Source organism: Mesocricetus auratus, unplaced genomic scaffold (assembly GCF_017639785.1).
Source record: "Mesocricetus auratus isolate SY011 unplaced genomic scaffold, BCM_Maur_2.0 Super-Scaffold_100009, whole genome shotgun sequence".
In the NCBI taxonomy this organism is placed as follows: domain Eukaryota; kingdom Metazoa; phylum Chordata; class Mammalia; order Rodentia; family Cricetidae; genus Mesocricetus; species Mesocricetus auratus.
In genome coordinates, this window is record NW_024429193.1 from 60,009,887 (window position 1) to 60,022,601 (window position 12,715).

Below are 12,715 nucleotides of genomic sequence, written 5' to 3' on the forward strand. Positions count from 1 at the left end.
CAGGGGAGAGCGCGAACGCAGTCCCCCACTACCACAAATTATGCAGTCGAGTTTCCCGCATTTGGGGAAATCGCAGGGGTCAGCACACCCCAAGTGCAATGGGTGGGCCTCGCCCTGGGAAAACCACCTACATGATCATGGTATCTCCCCTGCCAGGTAAGTATGCTTTCCCCAACACCACACCCGACTCAGACACACCGGCCCTGCGCTCTCAACACACGGTCACTTCCACGCGCGCGCTACACGGCCTCCACCCACGCGCGCCCCAGCCTTGCGCTACGCCCACACCCGCCGCCCCGCGCTCCCTCCCACGCCGCGCGCGAAAGCCCTCGAGTTCCCGCAGCGAGTGCGGACTCAGCAGCCCCTGCGCGACCGTCATCTGCATAGACCACGCCTCCGACTCGCACCCCTCCCTTGGTCCAGTTGGTTCAGTGAACTTTCTTGCTCAAGGAGAGTTGCAGGACCAGAGACAAATCATCCCGAATTATCTAGAACCCCTAAAGGGCCGATGGTTGCCCACCCCTATTGCCTAACAGCCTTGTCACTGGAGTTGGTGTGAACGGACAGACCCGTCTTCCGCAGTCGTCGGGCAGCTCGGGAGCCAGCCCTAAGCAGAGAGGGATCTCCTCGCTTCTCTTCGCTTCGCTACATCCTCACTACCGCATGTCGCCACCACTGCACTTTAAGGGCTCCTGGAGTATGGTTTTCTCTGTTCTCTTCTACAGAAAGACCACGCAACTGACACCAAGTCGGGCAGGGTATTTGGGGTGACCCAGTCTGGGATCCACTATGCCCTCTCTGGACCTCCCCAGGCTCCTTTGCCCTCTCTGGACCTCCCCAGGCTCCTGCATGTATGTCGTGCACACACACACACACATACGCATACACTCAGGCACAAACACATATTCACAAAATAAATAAGCATTCTCTTTTCTGTGTTGTGTCTGGGGGGGAGGGGCAGGTGTATGCGCCACGACTCCAAAGTGGAGGCCAGCAGACGGTTTGTGACAGATCTCTTTCTACCTCGGACTCCATGGAATCTCAGAGCTGATGGCAACTGCCCTTACCTTTATGTCATCTCTCTGACCCCTTAAAATCTTTGTCTGTCTGACTTTGTCTGTCTCTCTGAAACAGGGTCTCTCAACACAACCCTGGCTGTGCTGTGCCTTGAACTCACAGAGATCCTCCTACCTCTGCCTCCTCCCCAGTGCTGCAATTAAAGGTGCGCACCACCACACCATGTTTTTTTTTTTAAAGCATTTTAATTTTTTAAAATTCAGAGTCTTGCTGGGCTGTGGTGATTCATGCCTTTAATCCCAGCACTCAGGAGGCAGAGACAGAAGGATTTCTGTGAGTTTGAAGCCAGCCTGGACTACAGAGAGAGTTTCAGGACAGCTAGGTCTACACAAAGAAACCCTGTCCCGGAAAGCAACAACAAAAGTTACAAATTTGTCTGTCTCTGTGGGTGTGTGAATGCCGGTGAGTCAATGCTAGAAGTGTGTCTGGGATTAGAGGTGTGCACCACCATGCAGGGCTCCCAGTGAGCTAGCTTTCACGTCTTAACCAGTAAAGGGCAACTTCACTTAGACAACTTTGCTATTGCTTGGTGAGGTAACACTTGAGTTGCTTTATTTGTTATTTAGAGAAAAAAAAGAGCAAGAGAGCTATTAAGTTCTACTTTAGAATTAGCTAGGGCTAAAGAGGTGGCTGAGTTGTTAGGAGTGCTTGCTGTTTTTGCAGAGGACCAGAGTTTGGTCCAGTGTCCAACATATCCATCTGCTCACACGCACCAGTACCTGAAGCTACAGAGCATCCAACACCTTCTGACCTCTGCGGGATCCTGCATGCACACACAAATTTTTTTATTTTATTTTTTTGGTTTTTCGAGACAGGGTTTCTCTGTATTGTTTTGGAGGCTGTCCTGGAACTCACTCTGTAGACCAGGCTGGCCTCGAACTCACGGAGTTCAGCCTGCCTCTGCCTCCCGAGTGCTGGGATAAAAGGTGTGCGCCACCAACGCCCGGCGCACACACAAATATTAAAGAGGATTATGAATGAGAGCAGAAAATATCCTCAGACAGTAAAAGCTGGTGAAGTCAAGAATCCTGGACGGAGGCGAGTGTGGGGCACAGGACTCCCCAGTACTCCAGAGGCAGAAGCAGGCAGATCTCTGAGATCAGCTTGCTCTACTAATGCAATCTGCACTGCTTTGTGATTGGATGAAGAAATGACAGACACACATACAGAAAAGTTGGGATCAGATGGGTAGGCACTGACGGATGAAGGCAGAGTTTAACTGAGTTCACCAGACCCAAGATAAATGACAAATAGGTGTTTATCTGGGGAGCAACTTACACAGATAAGAGTAAATAACCTCCATGGCCTTCCTGCTCCTGAAGATGCAGTCTGTGTCCTTCCAATGCTCTCATGACCCAAGAGAGAGCCAGCCCCCAGCTCCTCTACCTTAAAGGGGTCATGTCCACACCTGAAACCACGCCCAAAGGGTGTGGCCACTACTACAAGTTCACCGGCAAGGCAAGATGCCACTACGGATGGAAACAAGCCCGAAGCCTGGCGACTCAGCCCACTGTTATACACAGTAGAAGGAGGACTCAGGCTTGTTATATACAACTGAAAAGGCGGGTTAGTTTGTGTCAGTAGGGGATCTCTGTAGGGAGCAATGTCAGGCTGCAGTCATCAGGGAGGAGGAAGCGGTGGTTGAGAGAGTTCCTACACACACTCTCAGCATCCCCACTCTGACCATGTGAAAGCCTTGTTATTTCCGTGGATTTGAAGCACTGGAGTACTTGACACGGCTGCGACCATGACTTCATCTGCTCCCCACAGTCTACAAGTCAAGTTGGAGGTCAGCCAGGGTTACATTGACACTCTGTATCAATGTATCCTGCCCATGGTGGCATACACCTTTGACCCCAGTGCTTGGGAGGCAGAGGCAGGTGGATCTCTGAATTTGAGGTCAGCCTGGTCTACAGAGTGAGTTCCAGGGCTACAGAGAGAAACCCTGTCTTGAAAAACGGAAAAAAAAATATTGTGGATGGGTTCCTTATTGTGACAGTTAGGGTTTTGTTTGTTTTAGACAAGAGCTCCCTCTGTAGCTCAGGTTGTCTGTCCTTGGGCCTGCAGTCCTCCTGCCTCAGACTCCTAAGTGCTTGGATAATAGGTAGTACTCAGCTTATAGGTGTGTGCCACACCCCAGCCCGTGTTAGGTTCTGAAAAGAAGCCAGGCATGGTGGCACACCCCTCTATTCCCAGTACTCTGAAAGTGGAGGCAGGAGGATCACGGATTTGAGGTTGCCTGCATCCTAAAGTGAGATGGCTTTTTTTTGGAGTGGGGGTGGGGGAGTTGGGTAGAGTCCTTGCCTGTTCTGTACATGCTTTGGATTTAATCCCCAGCATAGCAAGAAAGAAAAACTTCTTTGTATTTTAGAAATTAGAATAGGCAGGTGTCTGTGTCCATGGTCCAGGTGACTCCTGGTTCTGTGAGCATCAGGAAGTCATTTGATTACTCATGATAGAGCTTGAATCGTAAGTGTCTCTCAAAAGCCCTGTTTAAAAGCCTTAGTCCCAGCTTTGTGTTACAGGAGACTTGAGGGTCCATGGTCATTGGATATGTACTTTTGGTGGGGCTATTGGAATCTCAACCCCATTCTCGCCTCTCTTTTTTGCTTCCAGATCATGAGATAAGGTTTTGTTCAAACACACCCTTCCACTAAGGTGTGCCTCTGCCCCACCATGGAAAACTTGAGAGCAATAGGTCTACCAGATCATAAACAAACTTTCCAAACCTGTGAGTCAGACTAAACTTTCTTCCCTCAAAAACTAATTTATATTCCTCCAGTGGAAAAAAGCAAAATTAATGGATACTCTGAGAGAACTAAATGTATACTAATAACTAAGCCTTCATTCAAATTGTAATTGTTACACAAAAGATTGTTAATTCTTCACTTCCATACTGCCCAAAGGCTTCATTTTATTCTCTGGAGACCCCTGTGTCAGACCACATATTCACTGCCACGTAATGGCAGAATATCTCTTCCTCCTTTCTGCAGCCCATTTAAGCAATTGTAAAAAATCATCTAACCCTGAGACCTTCACTGTAAGGGAGCCAGGGACACTTAACCTTTCTGCTAGAGTTCTTAGGAAGAAGGTTGTGAATGGCACCCGCTCGTGTTATGGATCTGTACTGACACCTACTGGCCCAAAGGATTTTTATCCAATATTAGATAAAATGTGAAACATTTTCAACACAGCAGAGCCAAACACCAAAAATAAAACGTAACAAATACCTCAGAACGAATCAACTACCAAACAAAACAGACCCATAGACTGCAGTTAGCTGCCATGTGTCTGTCACCTAGCAGAAAATGGAACACTGCTAACCACTGCACAGCAGAGAGCATCCCTGATGCTCATTCCACAAAATAAAACCAGAAGTCCACATGCACTCCACTGATGGGAGATGAAGAATTGACAGTGTACACATAGAGATAAAAAGTTGTTTCTGGGTGGAGGTGGTGGTGCACACCTTTAATCCCAGCACTCAGGGAGCAGAGGCAGGTGGATCTCTGTGAGTTCGAGGCCAGCCTGGTCTACTGAGCAAGTTCCAGGACAGCCAGGGCTGCACAGAGAAACCCTGTCTCGAATAAATAAATGAATAAGTAAATACATATATAAATGCAAAAAATAATAAACCTGTAGAGCTGGAGTGAACAGCTAAAGGAATGGACCCTGTGGAGCTGTTTCTGTACCAGCTGTCAAAGGTGTGGGCTTCTATTGACGGTCCATGCCTCAGATGGACAATTCACACAGAAAAAACACTTTATGTTTCCCTAGGACAGTATCCGCTTTATGTGCCAACCTGGCTAGGTCACAGTACATAGATATTTGGTCTAACAAGATGCTGGATGTTTTTGACAAAGGTATATTTAGCTAACTTACTTTTTTCTTACTTTTGTTGTTGTTATTTTGTTTGTTTGTTTTGAGACAGGGTCCCGCTACATGGTCCTGGCTTGTCTAAGCTCACTATGTAGACCAGGCAAAGGTGTGTTTTTAAATGAGATTAATTTTTAAATTAGTAAATGCTGAATGAAGCCGTTGGGATGTTCTTTGGCCCGCCATCCAGCTCCCAAATAAAGGCACAGAGACTTACTGTGGATGCTCAGCCTTAGCTTAGACTTATAAAACTTAATTTAACTGTTTCAATCCACCTACTTTTTGCCTCAGGGCCTTTAACTTTCTTTCACTCCGTGTGTCCTGCTTTCCTGCTTCCTCTGTGTCTGGCTGGCTGTCCCTAGCATCTCTTTTTCTTTCTACCTTGGGTCTAAATTTCTCCTCCTACTTACTCTCCCTGCCTGGAAATCCCACCTATACCTTCTCCCTTGCTATTGGCCATTCAGCTTTTCATTAGACCAGTCAGGTGCCTTTGACAGGCAAGCCAAAACAACAACATATCTTTACACAATTAAACAAATATTCTGCAACATTCATCCAATCACTTGAAGGCCATGAAAAAAGAGGGAATATATATTTAACATTACATTACTAGTCCTAGAAGATGCATTTAAACCAAAACTCGGGCTGGAGAGATGGCTCAGAGGTTAAGAGCACTGACTGTTCTTCCAGAGGTCCTGAGTTCAATTCCCAGCAACCACATAGTGGCTCACAACCACCTTGAATGAGATCTGGTGCTCTCCGCTGGCCTGTAGGCAGAAGAATGTATACACAATAAATAAATAAAATATTTAAAAAAAAAATAAACCAAAACTCTTCTGGAGCTCACTTGCCAGATCACACACAGCCAATTTGGGACTTGCTGAGCTTGCACAATTATGTGAACCAATCTCTTAAAAATAAATATTGAAGCCGGGCGTTGGTGGTGCACGCCTTTAATCCCAGCACTCGGGAGGCAGAGGCAGGCGGATCTCTGTGAGTTCAAGACCAGCCTGGACTACCAAGCGAGTTCCAGGACAGCCTCCAAAGCCACAGAGAAACCCTGTCTTGAAAAACCAAAAATAAATAAATAAATAAATATTGATTGATGATCGTGTAGATAGATAGAGGCTGCTTCTGCTCCTCTGTTATACTGATTCACTCTTGTCATCGGCAGGAGAGAGAGGAGGCACAAACACCAGGGGTCAGTGACCACATACCTTGAAGATGTAGCCGATGGGCAGGCAGGGAGATACCCTACTCAGTTCTCGTAGTGTGCTGTGCCTTCCCCCACTTCAAAGAAGAGTGACACTGTCGTAGAAGACCGACACTGTCGTAGAACGCCATTCCTAGATGCATAGGAAGCAGGTTGCTGGCCTAGAAGGAGTCACAGATTTTTTTTTTGATTTAACAAAAAAAAAAATGGAATACAAAGTGACACCACATCGATGGAAAAATAAATGTATAAGGTTTGTTACTGAGAAGTACATATGCTATAATCCCTGTGGCATAGCATTTGCAAGCCTAGGGCTCCGTCTCCTAGAAACACTGTACAATTGGCAGGCAGTATTAGTACAAGAATGGCTGCTGTAGCACTGTGTATGAGCCTAAAATGACGGAAATAGCTTAATTTTAAAAGCAACGTGTATAGGAATAGATAACAGCATGACAGAGGAAGAAGAGACACAGAGCTACCAGTCTTTAAAAGCCATTTGTGTGTGTGCACAGATGTCCATAGGGGACAGGCACTGGTGGGCTTTCTGGATAATAGCATAGTAAACTGTTTGGCATAGATGCTGGGATCCAAACTTGGGTCCTCTGCAAGAGCAACACACATCCTTACCCATTCGGCCATAACTCAAGTCTTCAAGTGACTTACGTCAAGTGCAGGGGTCAGCCATGGGCTCAGGAATATTAGTCAAGCATGATAATGATGAACTTTGCCTTTCCTGGTAGCATTATAGGATGGAGCAGTTATTAAAGTCCTGTAGATAATGTAGTATGTATTATTATATTCACATTACAGTTGACAGAAAAACCAAAAACAAAATATTACTGGTACAGAACATTTAATCTTTTTGGAGACTGAAAAGGGTTCCCTCAGAAGAGAGCTCAGTTTACAGCAATCTCGTTTTCCAGAACATTTTTTCTTAGAATAAGAAAGAGGCCACAAAATCAGGCAAGTAAATTAATAGGGAAATTTTAACCATTATAGACTTTAACATAAAAGCCACATATCGTCCCTGGGTGGGCTTGAACCACCAACCTTTCGGTTAACAGCCGAACGCGCTAACCGATTGCGCCACAGAGACACGGTTGCATCCTGGATTACATTCTGTTGGAGAGTGAGCTATCCGCTAGCCAATAACGCACAGCTATTGCAAAACTCCTTGGTTGGTTCCAGCTCCTTGAAAACCTGGAGTATTAGGAGTGGTGAATTCAGTTATTCTTGTCCTTTGAAGCCTGCGCTGTGAATCCTGAACAGCAGCCGAATTGCTTTTTTAAAAAGCGTTCCCAAGCTCAGAAGCCCCGCCCTGCGACAAATTTGACACTCGGTTCTGCCCAGTTGGGACTGTGAGGCTCACCCCCCTAGAGCTCCAGTAGAACTTGCTGAATCGCTACTATTCTTTTTTTTTTTTTTCTCTTTTAAATAGTTCTTAGTTGAGATTGTAATGAAGTTTCGTCTTTTCCCCCTCCCTTTCCTCCCTCCAAACCTTCCCATATACCCCTCCTTGCTCTCTTTCAAATTCACGGTCTATTTTTTCATTAATTGTTGTTACACACATAGATTCATTGCATTGCACATGTATATGTATTTCTAAATACGTAAATACAATCTGCTCATTTCGGTGTAATGTTGCTTGTATATATGTTTTCAGGGCCGATCATTGGGTACTGGATAACCAATTGGTATACTCTTCTCTGGGAAAGGACCCCCACTCCACCCCCACTCCCACACCCACACCCACTCCCACCCCCAGCATTCCTTAGTTGCCTGTCCTTCTTTGTGTAGGGTTGAGGCCTCTCTGTCCACTTTGGCAAGTGTATTGTTGTACTTGTTCAGCTCATGTTTAGGCAGTCCTGTTGGTGAGACATTACGGTGTAGCTTCAGGCACCACTAACAGACACAGTCTCACAGCAAACTCCCTGATCTCTGCCTCCTCTTCTGAACCTTAGGTGTGGGAGTGTTTTGTAGATGCATCCACTGGGACTCAGCTCCACAATTCTGCATTTTGATTAGTCCTATTTTCATGTATCGGTCGCCATCTGTTGCAAAGAGAAGTTCCATTGATCAGGGGAGAGGACTAATCTGCAGTTGTAAGGACAAGCATTTAGAAAGTAGTTAGGGATCATGCTGGTTTAGTAAAGTGATGGTTGTAGGTTCTCCTCCAACGTCTATGCTCTCACTAGCCTGGGCAGCTGGCTAGGTCTCTAGGTGGGATTCCCTCTTAAGTCCAATTAGAAACCTGTTGGTTATTTCCCATGTAAGACTGTTTGTTGTTTTCTTCCCTTGGAAGCTTGGTGTCGCCTTCTACTACCATGGAAACTACTCCTCAGGTAGGGGGCTGTCAGGTCACTTCCAGCTCAGAGGCCTCTGCGTCCTGTGCCTGAAGTACACAGCATCTTCAGCAGTGGGGACTTCTCTTCTGCCTCTGGGGACAACCAAGGACAATCAATAGCCTCTAATGTTTTAACAGTCTCTGGGGCAACTCAACAGAGGGCTTCTCAGGGCTAGTGTTGTTTTCTGTTGCTGGTGGTTTCTCTCTCTCTCTCTCTCTCTCTCTCTCTCTCTCTCTCTCTGCTAGATGGTCTTTGACTCTTGGAGGGGTCATTGTCAGACCAGATGGGAAAATTTCATGTAAATTACACACACACACACACACACACACACACACACAGATGAGTTTTCCCCCCTTTAGGTAGATAGTTAATAACACATTATTTTGTTATTTGTTATGACCTTTTCACACACCCTTCCTGTTATTTGACCCCTCCTCTTTCCTTCTTTGGAGTTTATCTCTGCCCCCAATTAGAGTCTCTTGCATTTTTCCATTTCCCCCATCAGCTCATTCGTATCCTTATTCGCCTCTCTGTTGCTCCTCCATCCCCGAACCCTGGCAAAGGTCCTTTTTGTTTCCCTGGTGTCTGCAGTTACTCCAGGATGTGCACTCACATCTGAGGATTTGGAGCTAGGAACCTCTGGTGAGAGAGAACATGCAGCATTTGTCTTCCTGGGTCTGGGTTACCTCATTCAATATGATCTTTTGTAGTTTCATCTACCTTTGAAGTTCAGTTTTCTTTACAGCTGAGTAGTGTTCCGTCGTGTGTGTGCACTGCGTTTTCATTTTCATTGGTTGGCTGAAGGGCATTCAGGTAGTTTCCGTTTCCTAGCTATTGTGAATCGAGCACTATGAACATGGGTGCTGAGCAAGCCCCTGTGGGGAGGGAGGTCAAGTCCTTTGCGTGTACGTTAAGGGCTGGGATAGCTGGTCATGTGATATGGTAGACTTACTTTTAACTTTTTGTGAATCTCTACACTGATTTCAGAGTGCTTAGAACAGTCGAAATCTCATCAGCCGAGAATTAAGTTTCCCTTTTCTCCACATCCTCTTCAGGATTTTTAAAAAATCCTTATCATTCTTACTGGGGTAAGATGAAATGTTAAAGCTTCTCTAATTTCTAAGTATTATGAACATTTGCTGAAACGTTTCCCAGCTGCTCTCTCCTCCTCCCACCCTTCTCTTCTGTCGGGGTGTGGATGGCAGAGTCCTCTCCTGCTCTGTGGCCTTCTGCTTTACCAGACTGACCGTTTCTTTAGATGTAAAGAAGCATTTCCGTTTCGTGATGTCCCACTTGTCAGTTGCTGGCCTTAATTCTTGGGCAAATCAAGTCCTGTTCAGAAAATCCTTTCCTATGCCTGTATCATGTAGGATACTGCCTGTGGTTTTCCGAGCAACACTCGTGTTGCAGGTTTAATGTTACCAACTGACCCTTTTCCCAGAAGATAAATGTGAAGAACATGACGCTTGGCAAGGAAGTACTTGTTGGAGTGTGAAGGCAGTATTCTGCCAAAACTCTGCAAGCATCCTCTTGTTTTCAAGGGTCATCTGGCAAGTGCTTTGTCCTGCCTGATGTTAGTTCAGCAAATCTTTCCCCCTTCTTGTTTAACCGCATCTTGTACAGTTGCTCATTTCTTGATGTTGGGTTCTTTCTTGCTTGTTTTCTTTCTTTATTTCTCTTTCTCCCTCCTTCTCTCCCTCCCTCCCCCTCCTCTCTCACTCTTTCTCTCTCTCTGTCTCTCTCTTTTTGTTTTTTGAGACAAGATTTCTGTGTGTGGCCCTGCCTGTCCCGGAACTCCCTTTGTATACCAGGCTGGTCTCGAACGTAGAGATCCACCTGTCTCTGCCTCCCAAGTGCTGGGATTAAAGGCACATTCGTGAGGCAGAGGCAGCCAGAACTCTATGAGTTCGAGACCAGCCTGGTCTACCGAGCGAGTTCCAGGACAGGTTCCAAAACAATAACAAAACAAGCAAACAAGCAATATAAATATTACAGCATAGGAGGAGCTTGCTATTTTAAATTGATTAAATGGATTCAACTTCCCCAAGACACCAGCAATACCCTCCAATAATTTATCACCAGATAATCCATGCAATTTTTCTGCAAATATGTGAGTAATATAAGATTGTAATTCCAGTATTTCCTAATTCACATTACCATGATTTAATAAATGTTTTCTAACCTCAGCCCAAGGGAACAAGATCTCATACCAATGCACAGTAGTAAGTGAGTCAGATCCCAAACACATCTTAATGATATTTGTAAGATAACAATTGGTCACCTAGCATAATCTCAGCCAATGCTAACTCAGTGATTCCAGCATGCTGTGAGGGGCCACTGCAAACACCAGGGGCAGCAGAGAGAACTTGCATCCCTGGTCCTCTATGCCATTCCCAAAGTATCTACTCATTTAAACAACGGGAGTGTGGCAAGGGGGGAAATGAACCAGAATGAAAGAATCACTAGGAATATTTCCTCGTGAAAGGGCCTCCTCCTCTTTTTGTGTTCCATTATTAGCTTTCAAACAATGACCTTCTTACCCAATACAAGTAGAAAGTCCTGCCTCTCCATCATGTCTTTTTCTGAGATGCTCTGTTTTGTTCTCTCTTTCTGCCGTAGAGTCAAATGGCCATTTGACTCAGGACAGAGATTTGAGGAAACTTTAAACAAGCATGCTTGGATTGGGAGAGGATGGACTGTAACTCAACTCCTGAGCCAGCTTTTAATAGTGCAGAACAGCAAAACATGACATTTTCCATGTCCAAAAGACATCTGAATCCTGGCAAAATTATGTCAAGTGACCAGGGGGAGAGCCCAGAGTGAAAAGAGAATGAAGAAAGATACAAACAGAGACCAGAGATTTTTGTGGCACATAAACAGCCGGCTTCACAATAAGGACAGAGACTGAGTAAACTCCAGGATGAAGCTGGAAGACTGAACCGCAACAAAACTTGTACAGATGGACAAACACCAACAAAACTTATACAGACAGACAAACACAAGACAAGATGACCTCTGTGTCCAGGGATTTACCTCACCTGCAACAAAACTTATACAAACAGACAAGCACAAGACAAGATGACCTCTGTGTCCAGGGATTTACCTCACTCTGCAACAAAACTTATACAGAAAGACAAATACCAACAAAACTTATACAGACAGACAAGCATAAGACAAGATGACCGTTGTGTCCAGGGATTTACCTCACCTGCAACAAAACTTATACAGACAGACACAAGACAAGATGACCGTTGTGTTCAGGGATTTACCTCACCTGCAACAAAACTTATACAGACAGACAAACACAAGACAAGATGACCGTTGTGTTCAGGGATTTACCTCACCTGCAACAAAACTTATACAGACAGACAAACACAAGACAAGATGACCGTTGTGTTCAGGGATTTACCTCACCTGCAACAAAACTTATACAGACAGACAAACACAAGACAAGATGACCGTTGTGTCCAGGGATTTACCTCACCTGGACCAGCACAAACAGTAGTGAGAGTCAGATAAGCAATGGCCGGCTGTCACGTTCTCACTCACCCAGCACAGCACCCTGATAACCGAGGGTGTTCCGGGGTGGGGAGTCACCCACATGAACGACAGCATGGTGACCCCTGATCGGTATTAAGAGCAGACTTATTTCCTGATTTTTTTCTAGTCATAATACTAGCTTCATCTTGCAACCATGTTCTGGAATGTAAATAAGCCTGGCTTTTAGAATGGCCCTCCTTAAGCCTTCCAGTCATATGGGTTAACCACTATTCAGTAACCAGCCCTTGTAAAGTTCTTTTAGTGGAAGTAGAATTCTTTGCATAAGTAACTACTGCTTGTTTTAGGTCCTTGATTGTTTTAAAGGTAATAGGAGTCTGAGTAAAATTGAAGTTTCTTGTGAGAATTCCTCATTAAATCCAACTTGAGTTATAGTTACAGGGAGTTAAAACAAATTATATCTAGGCCATTGTCTGCAGGCACTTTGAAAATCCTGTCTTGGTTGAGGCTCTTATTACTTCCTTCCTTGATTAAAAGTCTTAGACAACTTGGGATTATAGACTGTGGGTCATCAAAATCAGAAAGAATATAAGGGGACTCCTCACCATCGGAGTAGCTAGTTTAAAGTTTTCTTTTAATAATTCTTACACTGACTTTTGGAAATAAGGATCTCTTCTACTACAGAGGAATCATGAGGAATACTTCT

The 12,715-nt window shown here is 45.2% G+C and overlaps 2 non-coding genes across 2 annotated transcripts; both read right to left on the minus strand.

The window, feature by feature from the left end:
* Nucleotides 1-164, minus strand: LOC121142524. Its single transcript, XR_005879566.1, has one exon. It is a non-coding gene; the product is annotated as a U1 spliceosomal RNA (small nuclear RNA).
* Nucleotides 165-7,188: 7,024 nt separating this feature from the next.
* Trnan-guu lies at nucleotides 7,189-7,262 on the minus strand. The gene has a single exon. It is a non-coding gene; the product is annotated as a tRNA-Asn (tRNA).
* Nucleotides 7,263-12,715: the final 5,453 nt, after the last annotated feature.